This window comes from Bactrocera neohumeralis, chromosome 6 (genome assembly GCF_024586455.1).
Source record: "Bactrocera neohumeralis isolate Rockhampton chromosome 6, APGP_CSIRO_Bneo_wtdbg2-racon-allhic-juicebox.fasta_v2, whole genome shotgun sequence".
In the NCBI taxonomy this organism is placed as follows: Eukaryota; Metazoa; Arthropoda; class Insecta; order Diptera; family Tephritidae; genus Bactrocera; species Bactrocera neohumeralis.
This window is the reverse complement of record NC_065923.1, coordinates 33722406-33736048: the sequence shown is the minus strand read 5'-3', so window position 1 is coordinate 33736048 and position 13643 is coordinate 33722406.

The following is a 13643-nucleotide window of genomic DNA, read 5'->3' as shown; positions in this document are numbered from 1 at the left end:
TTTAAGTCGTAAGGAACCCAATTTTCTTGTTTCTGAATCATCGCCATGGCTTTGAGGCATTTTGCTACGGCTTGCTGTGTCACTTGCAACGATTCGGCCAGTTCCTCTTGGGTTTGAAACTCAATGCTTCCAATTCAGCATCTTCGAAAATCTTCTCCCTTCCACCACCATTCCGGTCTTCGACTTCATAATCACCATTCTTAAAATGTTGAAAGCATTCGCGACATGTTCTTTCACTTAGGACAGCCTCACCGTACGTATCCGAAAGCATTCGATGAGCCTCAGCTGCACTTTTCTTGGAATTAAAAAAGAAAAGCAAAATTTCCCGAAAATGTTGAGAATTCGTTTCAAAAAGTGATATTTTCAGTTGAGAATAAGTTTGGGATGCAAACAGATCTTTACAAATATTTTGTTGGGTTAGTGTTGACACAAATGTCCAATATCGATATAAAATGACTTAATCGATTTAATCGACCAGTGCTTGACCCTAGAGACATCTATTGGAAAACGGCGGAAGCAAAGTTGTAGATCTAATATATTTAAGCGTTGAAAACTGATTATGTAGAGATTCTTGATATGGTTCTTAATTTGAACACTTTAAATTTTTTTTACCGATTTTTTATATTTGTGCGAATACTCACAAGCCCAAAAATGTCTTAAGCTATTATGTAGTGTGCCTATTATATTTCGGGATTTGGTGACCCTTGTGTCACAATCTGCCAATTCATAACTGTGTCGTAAAGCTCGATATTTTTTGATGTTACACATACTCAGAATGTTTTGACATACGAGCGCTGTTTCTGTTATTTATAGTAACTTAAAATATTCATCTCGTCCGAAAAATGGAACATTTTCGTGTTTTTTTTTTTAAATTTCGACGTGTATTATCTCCGCAAAAATGCATTGATTAATCTAATTGAGTTTTGGACTATGAATTCAATCGAGATCGTAAATCACACTAAAATAGATTTCGTGAAGATCGTTCAAAATCAGTTGAGTTGTTGTTTCAGGAACTATGAATGCCGTACGCAAACTGATATTGCTAGATCGTCATGTGAGCTATCGTGAGATTTAGACAAATATTGACATTAGTGGGACTAGCATACTTGTATTATTCAATCGCTTAAAAAATGCTCGTGTTGATTGGTCTTGAGAAATGTTAAAATAATACGATAACAGTGCTTCGAAACACCTCTATGACAACATGGCATGTGATGAATCGTGAATTTATACGTATGAGCCGGAGAGTAAACAGCAGTCGAGTATACAGATGTTTCAAGATGATCCGAATCCATTAAAAACTGTTGCGCACGAATCATTTCTAAGTAAGTATAGTCCTTGGCACAGAACGACTTCTTTTTATTTAGGAAAGTCAACGTTTTTCAACATCAAATGAATGTAAAGGTTGATGTATTCAGAATGAATGGCTTGGTGCTATCCAAATCAGAGTGGCAAAAGTTCATTAACAATTGGTTCAAATGCATCCAAAAGTGTATAGATCTTAATGGAGAGTATTGCAAAAACAATAAAGCTATTTTCGATGATTAAAATTTGTTTTTGTTCACTAATCTGATAAATATAAAATAACGATTTTTATAGGTTTTGAATAATCAAAAGTCATTAATGAATAAAAACTGTGTCAAAAATATATTTTTCCCACATAAAATTCACGCTGAAATTCTTTTTCCATTACGAAAATTCCCTTTGAAAGCAACCTAACGGTATATGTAACAAGTTGCATTATATGAAAATGGAAAAGCCAACTAATTGGATGTTGTTCAAAATTGAATTAACTAGAAACTGGCTTCCGCACTTATTTGTAACTTTCTTTCACAGCATTCTTGGAGATAACAGACAGACTTACACAGCTAGTTAGTGTGAAATTTTCTTTTCTTTTACGAAATTTGTTAAGAAATTGCTATTTGCATGTCGCATGTACTCCAAGGCATAATAACAGCAACAGCAATACAAACTCACATACACACACGCACGCTCATGTTTGCGCCTATGTGTGTGTGTGAGTAAGTTTGCCATTATAAAGTTGTTTGTGTCTAATTGCCTTTCTATCCGTCTGTCCGATTCGGCTGTAAATGCAGCTTTGCAATTGCGAAGGCAAACAAATGCAGCAAACAAGCGACAGACATTAAAATGTCAGTGCAAAAGATGTTTCGCAGGCAAAACAATTAGCAAGAGGAAAAGTAGTCGCAACGACGAAAAACGAAAAAGGACAAATGCAGCTCGTTTTCGAGCCATTTCAATTGGTAAGCCGGGGTGGCTTACTGTTCGACATGACAATCTAAGACAGCCTACAGCAAAGTTTCCACAAACTTAATTAATCACCGGAAAAGTTTGCAGCTTTTCGGTAATTCATCTTCAATGTGCTTTTGTTGCATAATTGTTGCTGTGTTTCTGGAGAAGTAAGAATGTTTATTTTGGATTTTTTGATATCAATTAATGAATATGTGTAGAGTAAAATATTGAATATGAAGAGTTGCTTAATCGATTTTTTGTATGGGCAATACGGTTGAGATTTATTAAATACTCCTGAAGATCTATATTATTTATTTAGCTCTTGAAAACATAAATTTAGAACGATTACTCCAAATACTCTCCTCCTTTACAATTTCGACGTATGAATTCTTGTTACCAAAAAACTTTTAATTGTCTTCTTTGAAGTTGTTATTGTGGGAACTGATTCTTTAATTCCAGTTCTCTTTATTTTGGTCCTTTTTGGCCTGCCAAAATTCTATTTTTAATCAGATCAAAAACTTGATGGGTCATTTTAAAACTAAAGTGATGGTGATGGATTTAAAGGTTCTCTACTTTTATATAGAAAAAACGCAGAAACCTCAAAATTAATGGAGAATGTTTATTATCATTCAAAAGAACAATCTTTGGCATTTATTTTTTGTTTTTGAAGACTATCTCTTTCAAATATTGGCCGCGTCTACGTCTCAGATGGTATAATTGGGGTGTGAGTCCAATTTTCGATTACTCATTCGAGCATTTCGCTAACGCGTGATGGTTTGCTCCAGGTGTGAATCGAAGCGAGATTGTCCGTTAAGATTTTAGACTTTACATATCCCTAGAGGAAAAAGTCAAACACACAAAATGCCCCAAGTCTTTCCACACGTCAGTCCTAGTTGCTCGAACGGCGCCGAATCGATTCTCCACCGTCTTCATGTACACTCTTAGCTACGACTGCTATATCGTCACTGCGTACTGGACATGGTCTATTCGATCGAATATTATCCAATAATGAATGCTGGATCTCAAGATGGGTTATGATGTTGCGAATAGTACACTCAGTAGGTCGATTTACTTTTATTACTTTTTGAGGTATAACCTATTTTTATACTCTCGCAACAATGTTGCTAAGGAGAGTATTATAGTTTTGTTCACATAACGGTTGTTTGTAAGTCCTAAAACTAAGAGAGTCAGATATAGGGTTATATATACTAAAGTGATCAGGGTGACGAGTAGAGTTGAAATCCGGATGTCTGTCTGTCCGTCCGTGCAAGCTGTAACTTGAGTAAAAATTGAGATATCATGATGATTGGTACACGTATTCCTTGGTTCCATAAGAAGGTTAAGTTCGAAGATGGGAAAAATCGGCCCACTGCCACGCCCACAAAATGGCGGAAACCGGAAACCTATAAAGTGTCATAACTAAGCCATAAATAAAGATATTAAAGTGAAATTTGGCACAAAGGATCGCATTAGGGAGGGGCATATTTAGACGTAATTTTTTTGGAAAAGTAGGCGTGGTCCCGCCCCCTACTAAGTTCTTTGTACATATCTCGGAAACTACTATAGCTATGCCAACCAAACTCTACAGAGTCATTTTCTTCAGGCATTTCCATATACAGTTCAAAAATGGAAGAAATCGGATAATAACCACGCCCACCTCCCATACAAAGGTTATGTTGAAAATCACTAAAAGTGCGTTACCCGACTAACAAAAAACGTCAGAAACACTAAATTTTACGGAAATGGCAGAAGGAAGCTGCACCCAGGCTTTTTTTAAAAACTGAAAATGGGCGTGGCGTCGCCCACTTATGGACCAAAAATCATATCTCAGGAACTACTAAACCGATTTCAATGAAATTCGGTATATAATATTTCCTTAACACCCTGATGACATGTACGAAATATGGATGAAATCGGACCACCAACGATAATAACGCTATTTTGAATTCCATCTGATGCCTTTTCTGTATAATACGAGTATATACATTAGGAACCAATGATGATAGCGGAATAAAACTTTACAAAAATACGGTATTTGAAAAATATGTAAATGCCGTATAATGAAATCTCGATTATCACTTTATCATGCGAGAGTATAAAAAGTTCGGTGACACCCGAACTTATTTGTTATTTTAAATTTCAATTTAAAGCAATTGATATTTATTTTAGTAGTCCGAAAGGAATAAGTAAAGATTTGAGCTTAAATTCCAAAGAGTAGCTTTCATCGGTATCTCCGGTGCACTGCGGACTAACGCAATCAAAAACACCATTTTTCTTTTATCATAGAAGGACACTGCTGGCAGGTATACTTCTGCGAAGTGCGCAAGGACACCCCGAAATTCTCTATTCATTCAACTGCAACCTTGAAAACTTGTTTTTATCTTCACATACAGTCGAGGGATTTGTGAATGGTAAGCCTGTTCACTTATGGTTAGAAGCAGGGAAAGAAGGTTGGAAAGGGAGTTTTCTGTAAGAAGCTCTCCATCAAACTTAGCTTTAGGCTACTTGACCACTGTAGTGTTGTTCATGTAGAAGTAGCTGTAGCGTTCTAAGCTATCCAAATAAGATTCCTGTTAAGGTCGACATCTTAACCTAACATAAGCTTAAGACTGGAGTACATATAGTACGCGAAAGAAAAATCTCAGAAAACTTCATGGAAAACACATTAAAAGCTTTAGCAATTTTGATTGAGATTTTGGAGCAACCCAAGACTCGGGGATAGGAGTCGCTCTAAACTGCTCTAAATTTTAGTTTGTAAGATTATTCTGGAGGATGGAGTCATGTGTAGAAGTTCACGCAAGTGAGGAAAGTTCTCTGATCGCCATTCACTTGGGAGTGGCCAGAAACGATTCTTTTACACATGGCTCAAGCAGCTCACTACTTCCGGTCTTTGACCAAGTATCCTCTGGGTAGCCTAAGAACACCCGTTCGAAGGCGAGCTAAAGTGAGAAGGCGAAACATTCCCTACAAGGGTTGTGCGCTGGGTTTGGGACCCGCCACGTAAAAAACACCCCCAGTGAAGAGCTACAACCAGCCTCGGATGAGAGACCCCCCTTTTGATGACGACCATGGCAAACGAAATAAGGACTACGAATTGAGGGCATGCACCTGGAATGTCCGGTCCCTTAATTGGGAAGGTGCCGCTGCCCAGCTGGTTGATGTCCTCGTAAAGACAAAGGCTGACATCACCGCCGTCCAAGAAATGCGATGGACGGGACAAGGACAGAGACGAGATATATATATATATATATATATATATATATATATATATATATATATATATATATATATATATATATATATATATATATATATATATATATATATATATATATATATATATATATATATATATATATATATATATATATAGGTCCTTGTGACATTTACTACAGTGGCCATATAAAGGAGCGCAAGTTTGGTGTAGGATTCGTGGTGGGAGAGAGACTCCGTCGCCGAGTACTATCATTCACTGCGGTGAATGAACGTCTAGCCACAATCCGCATCAAAGCGAGGTTCTTCAACATATCGCTGATTTGCGCCCACGCCCCGACGGAAGAGAAGGACGATGTGACCAAAGATGCCTTCTATGAGCGCTTGGAACGCACTTATGAGAGATGCCCCCGCCACGATGTCAAAATCGTGCTTGGCGACTTTAACGCCAGGGTGGGCAAAGAAGGTATCTTTGGCACTATGGTCGGTAAATTCAGCCTCCACGAGGAAACATCCCCAAATGGGTTGAGGCTGATCGACTTCGCCGGGGCCCGAAAAATTGTCATCTGTAGTACTAGATTCCAGCATAAGAAGATTCATCAAGCTACCTGGCTGTCTCCGGATCGAAAAACTACCAACCAGATCGATCATGTTGTGATAGACGGAAGACACGTCTCCAGTGTTTTAGATGTGCGTGCGCTCCGAGGTCCTAACATCGACTCGGACCACTATCTTGTTGCAGCTAAGATTCGCACCCGCCTCTGTGCAGCAAAAAACGCGCGCCACCAAACACAAGGAAGGTTCGACGTCGAGAAGCTGCAATCACAACATACAGGCGAACGATTTTCTACTCGGCTTGCACTCCTGCTCTCTGAGAGCACTCGTCAACAACTCGGTATAAGGGAACTGTGGGACGGCATTTCAAACTCCTTACGTACAGCTGCAACCGAAACCATTGGTTTTCGGAAAGTGCAAAAGAACAGCTGGTACGACGAGGAGTGCCGTGTCGCAGCGGAGAGAAAACAGGCTGCCTACCTCGCAACGTTACGATCGACCACTACACGTGCGGGATGGGATAGATACCGAGAGTTGAAGAGGGAAGCGAGACGCATTTGTAGACAGAAGAAGAAAGAGGCTGAAATGCGTGAGTACGAAGAGCTTGATAAGCTGGCCGACAGGGGTAATGCTCGAAAATTCTACGAAAAAATGCGGCGGCTTACGGAAGGTTTCAAGACCGGAGCGTATTCCTGTAGAACCCCCAAAGGTGATCTAGTCACTGATGCCCAGAGCATACTTAAATTATGGAGGGAACACTTCTCCAGCCTGCTGAATGGCAGTGAACGCACAACACCAGGAGAAGGAGAACCCGATTCCCCAATCGATGACGATGGAGCAGACGTTCCATTACCCGACCATGAAGAAGTTCGAATAGCAATTGCCCGCCTGAAGAACAACAAAGCGGCAGGGGCCGACGGATTGCCGGCCGAGCTATTCAAACACGGCGGCAAAGAACTGATAAGGTGCATGCATCAGCTTCTTTGTAAAATGTGGTCGGACGAAAGCATGCCCAACGATTGGAATTTAAGTGTGCTATGCCCAATCCATAAAAAAGGAGACCCCACAATCTGCGCCAACTACCGTGGGATTAGCCTCCTCAACATCGCATATAAGGTTCTATCGAGCGTATTGTGTGAAAGATTAAAGCCCACCGTCAACAAACTGATTGGACCTTATCAGTGTGGCTTCAGACCTGGCAAATCAACAACCGACCAGATATTCACCATGCGCCAAATCTTGGAAAAGACCCGTGAAAGGAGAATCGACACACACCACCTCTTCGTCGATTTCAAAGCTGCTTTCGACAGCACGAAAAGGAGCTGCCTTTATGCCGCGATGTCTGAATTTGGTATCCCCGCAAAACTAATACGGCTATGTAAACTGACGTTGAGTAACACCAAAAGCTCCGTCAGGATCGGGAAGGACCTCTCCGAGCCGTTCGATACCAAACGAGGTTTCAGACAAGGCGATTCCCTATCGTGCGACTTTTTCAACCTGCTTTTGGAGAAAATAGTTCGAGCCGCAGAACTAAATAGAGAAGGTACCATCTTCTATAAGAGTGTACAGCTGTTGGCGTATGCCGATGATATTGATATCATCGGCCTCAACACCCGCGCCGTTAGTTCTGCTTTCTCCAGGCTGGACAAGGAAGCACAGAAAATGGGTCTGGCAGTGAACGAGGGCAAGACGAAGTATCTCCTGTCATCAAACAAACAGTCGTCGCATTCGCGACTTGGCACTCACGTCACTGTTGACAGTCATAACTTTGAAGTTGTAGATAATTTCGTCTATTTAGGAACCAGTATTAACACCACCAACAATGTCAGCCTGGAAATCCAACGCAGGATAACTCTTGCCAACAGGTGCTACTGCGGACTGAGTAGGCAATTGAGAAGCAAAGTCCTCTCTCGACAAACAAAAACCAAACTCTATAAGTCACTCATAATTCCCGTCCTGCTGTATGGTGCAGAGTCTTGGACGATGTCAACAACGGATGAGTCGACGTTGCGAGTTTTCGAGAGAAAAGTTCTGCGAAAGATTGATGGTCCTTTGCGCGTTAGCCACGGCGAATACCGCATTCGATGGAACGATGAGCTGTACGAGATATACGACGACATCGACATAGTTCAGCGAATTAAAAGACAGCGGCTACGCTGGCTAGGTCATGTTGTCCGGATGGACGAAAACACTCCAGCTCTGAAAATATTCGACGCAGTACCCGCCGGGGGAAGCAGAGGAAGAGGAAGACCTCCACTCCGTTGGAAGGACCAAGTGGCGAAGGACCTGGCTTCGCTTGGAATATCCAATTGGCGCCACGTAGCGAGAAGAAGAAACGACTGGCGCGCTGTTGTTAACTCGGCTATAATCGCTTAAGCGGTTTCTACGCCAATTAAGAAGAAGAAGAAGATTATTCTAAATGATTGTTCTGCTATTAAAAATCTAATATAAACATACTTTATATATTTATACTGAAATATGGACCACAGTTGGATTTAAATGATACCTCTCCAAAAACTCCAACTCCAACGGAAAGGTATAGATGTCCCATATTATTTATCGTAAGATAATTGATATGATTTCCTAATGGTCTGATCCGATCACACAATCTTTTTATATATCCTCTAAGTTTATACAAATTTTTAAGTTCTCGATCCATGAAACATTGATGTTTTTGGCATTAAAAAAGGATTTTTGAACTTTAGTTGTTATACCACAGCTTTAAATAACTTTAAATATAAGATATTGTATTCAGTCGTGTTGCAAGTTCAATATACATTCAATATACATAGCTATATTTCCATTGCAAACCCCTACCAATACTCAATACACTTATCTAACCATCCGTCCTCACACACAGGCGGTCTCCAATGAGTCTACCTTCGGAAAATTACTTCGAAATACCAATTTTTAATGGCATATAATACCACTAAAGTACCGGTAAATGTATCAAATTACCAAATTACGAAATGCAATAAACACGACTTTTCAAAATCATCAATACTGAATCAGTCAGCGAGTTAGACGCGAAGAGTTATTGAATGGCGGACTAAACTGCCTTAGAAGTACGATTGAATTTCAATTAACGTGTCACATAGGTACTCGCACAACAACAGCATTAACAACAACATCAACTGCATTGCAACGCGGTGTGATTAACATAACAAAGCGCACTCTACGGGCATCCCAGCGGTACAAGCCAATCAGTGGACTTTATCTTGTCTAATATTTAAAATGAGCATTCAACACGGCTACGGTGTCTAACTTGTGCGGTTTACAGATGCGGAGGTTGATAATTGACATTTGTTGATGCAAGCACGTACACACATATACATACAAACATTGGGTTTTCGAATTTATTTCATTTAATTTGGTTCTATTCTATTTGTGTGCTCTACTGCGGTTGGTGTGAAAGTGTATGGAAAATTTATGGCGTACCTTGCCGAAAAAGAGTGAACCTTGTGCACCGTGCATCATGAATCTAATCAGTACCCTCTTCAACTAAAATAGTACTTCAAACTAATTTTATGGTGGCCGTTGACAACGTTGCACGCAAGGGCATTGCTTTCGCTTTATGAGCATTTTAATTTCACATCAAGTCAGGTTGATCGTTAGACTTGTTATACTCTATCAACATGTTGCTACAGAGTATTATATTTTTGTCCATTTAACGTTTGTTTGTAATACCTAAAACTGATCTATAATTCTAGATACATATATATATATATATATATGATCGTTTGTCCATGCATGTGATAACTTCAGCGAAAATTATGAACTTTTATTCCTTTCAATAAGTCTTTTAAAAATTGCTGAAGTTTGACCAAAACTTTTCAAGTTCCCAGATACCGAAATGAAGATTGGTCAATTTGTGAGATAATGGTATTAAGAGTAATCAGCCTTTTTGTGACGAATGTAAAATCGGCTTAATTATTTTCTTAACCTCTATACATCTAATATAAGACCTTTAAAATCTCAGGTGGGCTTTTGTTTAGATCAGTAACTCTGTCAGATATCAAAAACGATGCTAATAATCTTACTGTACATTACAATCGGAAAGCTTTGTTATAGCTTAAGCCGCCTCCTAAACCTATTATATCCAATATAGTGATCCCTAACTTTCCGATTTTAACATACGGTAAATAGGACACCCACTTGGAAAGGAAGAGACGCTTGTCCGTTGTAATGGCTTAAACTGGCAGGTTTGGATGAAAAAGACCATCGACAAAATGCCCAGAGTCTTCCACAAATTTATTGAATCGATTAATATTAATTATAGTTAATTTACCGGGTGCATATTATGGAGAGGAGGAGAGGTTAGGTTAGGTAAGATGGCTGATCAAAGATCGCCCCTGGACTACTACATATATGTAGTCCTTTATGATGCTATAGAAAAGAAGGTCGCCTGAAACTCTTAGTAGCTAATACAAATTTGCACAGGTGTTTATTTTCCATTCCCATCAGTTCGGTGGGATGTCTGAAGGTATGCGCTCAAACTTGGGACAGTCAAGACCTCTCTAACATGAGACAGTCAAGAAGGAACTGTTGAGTTGTTTTCACCCACAACTAGGGAGAGGCTAGCCTTACTGCGGGCAAAAATATCACTAGGTCTCTGGCGATCGATATTCGGCCAAAAGCTTCCGCGAAGCCCAGCTATTTAGTAGTACCCAAAAGAGAATATTGGAGCAATGATCCGCTCCCATTCTACCGATAGCGGTTCTAGGACGCATTGTCTTGCTAGCTCATCAACTTTACAGTTTCCTGCGATTCCGCTGTGACCTGGCATCCATACCAGTGACACTCACATCACAAAGACACTCGATGCTATTGATAGCGAGGTTAGGCACTCTTCGACCAGCCACCAGTATATTAATGGCTGCAACTTTTGCCTGGAAACACCACAATAGTCAGGCAGTCTGAAATTGGAGAGAGTTCCCGAAAGTAGACCCCTCCACCTACCTTACCCCAAAACTTTGACCCATCCGTGAAGAAACTCACTGCCCCTCACGGCTTTCGCACCCACAACTCCCTCGCCGGTACGTGCGGCGTCTCTGTGATCCACGTGATCCGGTATGAAGTCAAGGTGAGTGAGGATTTCCGACTGTTTAGAATCGTTGTTTTAGGAACCCAGAATCTCTGAGTTTGATGGCAACATTCGCAGCCATGTACCTTTTGGCGACGTCCACGGACAAAGTACATATGTAGGATTGCGTTAAGTGCCATGGTGAAGGACGACCTTAGTGCACCACAACAGTGGAGGAGAAGGTGTCTAGATATTTCTGCGTCATCTTCTTTATTTGACAAGATGCGTTCTCCAAAATTATTAGTCTCGCCGCTTAGGGGCCAATGGGACAGTGTCCAGTTAGGAGGCCTATCCTCGTTGCGATGTGAGGCTTGCTAAGAACTAGCATTCAAGTGGACCTCTTACGTGCCACTCCATGCCAGAAAACTTTCGCAACTCCACTAGTACTGGTTGCTGACCAACGCTTTCTGAGCTCGTCCGACGCTCTTAGATCCAGAAATCGAAAGTGTTTTCACTTTATGGGTGCCTTTTCTTGCAATTTCCGACGATTTTTCTATGGCCAGGCACCCAGACAAGTTTGATATGGTGCTTGATGCTACTGCTAGTGCGCTCAAGGCGTCTACAGTATTTTTGTTATCGGATTGGATGCATACCTCCCTGAAGAAAGCCGCACTTCAAGAAGTACATCTGCTGCTGCCTTGTTGGCTGCCACTTCTGTTTGAAAAACACTACAGTGATCCGGAGGTGTGAAACAAGAGTTGATTGAGAGCTCTTGACAGAAGATTATCCCTCCAATCTTTCCCTTGAGCGCCCATTTTCCAGCGAATTCGGCCCATTTTAAGTTTTACTGACACTTGATAATATTTCCTCTTGTTTACACCCGAACTGAGCCCTTCCCTACTTGTTTTTTTTTTATTAGATCATCGTTTGCATCGAATTGCCTTCAGATGCTGTACATTTTATCTTGTTTCGATTTTGTTTTACTCATTTGTTTCAACTCTTACACATGCATAGCATCGGCTTTCTTGTACGTGTGTCTGTGTGTAAATACGCTTATGTTTGCGTGATTTGTTTTATTGCCACGCTATCGCACACATTTGTTGTTTTACTATTATTTAAACTATATTACTTTTTTATTTTCTCCTTTCGACTCTTCGCTGCTCCACCTTCTGGTTCGTTACCGTTCTTAATTTGTTGCAAGATTACGCATTTTGTAAAACAATCGTCTTTATCTCAATGGCATTGTTATTGTCACCGTCATCATTATCATCGTCCCCATGGTCCGCATTACGGTATGCCACCTCGGTCGTTATGCTTTTCTGCTCAGACTCTTTGACTATTAATTCGTGCCTATTTTGCTGCACCTTGCCTCATCTCACCTTGCCTTGCCGCCACTTTGAATTGCTTGCTTGTTCTACGATCTCGTTGGAGACAGTGCGTCTGCCGGTACTCGAAGCGTTTGCCAGCTGGTAAAATTCTTTCTTGCGACCCGCTCATGCATCGATTCCTCAACACACTTTTTAATGGAATTTTCGTGTAAATTTCAATCAGAATTGATTTTTAAAGCAAACATAAAACATTTAATGTCCATGTAAATAGTCTTTTTTTCAATATGCTCCTATTAACCATTATATATACTCACTATATATATATACGCATCTGCATATTCCCATTGAAGTTTTTATTTAATTTAATTTAAAATTTATTTAATTTAATGTCAGTTGTGCGGTATGCATTGTTATTCCGTTTTCAACTCGATTCTTCCAACTATGAACGGTTCTCATGTCGCATAAATCAAGCATAAATGATATCGATTCGTATTTGAACTTTTCCCAATTATATAACGATGTGTGTTCGCTTTTCACTTAAATATATACATTTGTATGCACATAATTATCATAGGTAAGCATCAATTATAAATTTCATATGAATGTGCAGTATGCGTGTGTATGGGTATGAAACGGTAAAGTTGAGAAATATTTCACCCACTTCGTACTCGAAATAAATGAATTGAATTGAATTAAATTCATTGCAATAAAGGGAATTAAAATGCATCAATAATATTGACCTGTGCGAAATTTTGCCATAACTTCCTGATATTAATGATATTTATCAAGTTGTATATATCTGATATGTTTGCTTATACAAATAATTATGATTTTTTTGCAATGAAGAAGTTGGGTTCAGAGTTCGCTTCATTTCCCGCAATCTTATCTTCTTCTTTTTTATTGGCCTAGTTTACAACATCACCCCAGTCGTCCTTTTGACTGTTTGGTGCCCATTGGCGCCTACAAATGTAGCCAGGTCTTTCTCCATCTGGTCTGTCCAACAGAGTGGAGGTCTTCCTCTTCCTCTGCTACACCCGGCGGGTACTGCGGCGAATGTCGTCGCATATCTCGCATACCATCGATTGCAAAATTCGCCGTTTCAAAGGATCATAAAACTCTTAACGCACTCATCAGATGTTGAGAATAAGAATACTTTAGATATATGTAAGTAACGCGATCACTTTCTTATCTTTACAGACATTCGCTCCCTGTGTCTTAGTTTTTGATGTCTTCTCAAATTCGTTTTCTTTTTTATTCAACAAAGTTCCCTACAA